The sequence below is a fragment of the Chrysochloris asiatica genome, unplaced genomic scaffold (genome assembly GCF_000296735.1).
Source record: "Chrysochloris asiatica unplaced genomic scaffold, ChrAsi1.0 scaffold00054, whole genome shotgun sequence".
Taxonomy (NCBI): Eukaryota; Metazoa; Chordata; class Mammalia; order Afrosoricida; family Chrysochloridae; genus Chrysochloris; species Chrysochloris asiatica.
The window spans coordinates 12,845,927-12,847,437 of NW_006408572.1; the positions used below are offsets into that span (position 1 = coordinate 12,845,927).

Here is a 1,511-nt window from a genome sequence, read left to right on the forward strand (position 1 = left end):
GTTGATAGTTGATCCAAGAAGAATGAAGTCCTTGACAACTTCAATCTTTTCTCCATTGACAAGAATGTTGTTTATTGGTCCAGTGGTGAGGATTTTTGTTTTCTTGTTTGCAAAGCTTTCGGTATGGATTGCATCTCAATATCAAGAAAACAAAATATTCATCATAGCACTATTCATAACAGCAAAGATGGGAACCATTGAAATGCCCATCAACTGGAGAATGGATAGACAAACTATGGTACTATACACAATGGAATATTTCTAAACGTTGAACAATGAGGAATCTAAGAACACCTCAAAACATGGATGAACCTGGGACATTATGCTGAACGAAAACAAGCCAATCACGAAAGGACAAATACTGTACAGGACCACTGGTTTTCACACAAAAAGAAACATTCTCTGCTGGTTGCCAAGAGTGGGAGGGGAAAGCAGGGTAAATTACTAACTAGACAGTTGTTGTTAAGTGCTGTCGAGTTGGTTTTGACCCATAGCCACCCTGTATAGGGTTTCCAAGGAGCAGCTGGTGAGCTTGAACTGCTGACTTGTGGTTCAAACTGACTTAGCAGCACAGCGCATTAATCCACAGCACCACACCAGGTAGACAGGAATTAAAGGCAACAAAGGTGAATATTATTATATACACAATCTGCAATAATCTACAGGGTTACAAGTAGATGCAAGGAGAGACACACATTTGGGTGTGGAAGAAATACACATTTCTACAAGTGTATTTACCCACACAGCAAATATATTCCATGAATGTGGTGGAGCGTTGTTGCTGGTTGGTTCCGACTCATAGTGACCCTGTACAGAGTTGCCAAGGACTCGCAGATGACTTTGAACAGCCACTTTGCAGTCTAAACCGCCACTGTGGTCCAGTACTTATCCTACAGATCCACACCAGGACTCCTTGGTGGAGGGAGCACACAGGTGGCAAAGTTATGCAAACTTGCTAGAATTCTAAGAACCAAACACCTTGAAGGAATGAGTCAGGGGGCCTGGAAGCTCAGGACCATGGTCTCAGAGGACACTAAGGTTAACTGGCATAACATAGTCCACAAGACAATGCTCTACATCCCACCCTGGTGAATAGCCTGTGAGTGGCCATCTAAGGTGTAACTCTCTATCTCAAAGAAAGAAGAGTAAAGAAAATCAAAGGCCCATGGAAACAGTCCATGGCCTAATGGACCATGAGAACTTCAGCCTCCATGATTATATGCTATCATTAGGAGGAGAAACTGGCTGAGGGGTATGTGTGAAGACGCTATACCATCTTTGCAACCCTTCTGTAAATCACTACTTAGTATTTCAAAAGACTAGAAGAACTGGATGGACAAGGTCTTAGATAAAGTGGGAGAAAAAAAGATGAAACAAAACTCAGAACCACAAAAAAGATCAGACTTACTGACCACAGAGAAACTGGTGACACCTCAAATGCCCCTTCACCACCCTTAGGGTCAACAACTGAACTCACCCCCAAGGCTCGATTTTCAGCCAAACAATAGGTC

General features: G+C 42.6%; 1 protein-coding gene across 1 annotated transcript in view; it reads right to left on the reverse strand.

Moving 5' to 3' along the window:
* LOC102828931 (protein SCO1 homolog, mitochondrial-like) overlaps window positions 1-1,511 on the reverse strand; it is an 18,491-nt gene that overhangs the window by 14,991 nt on the left and 1,989 nt on the right. The window lies entirely within an intron of this gene.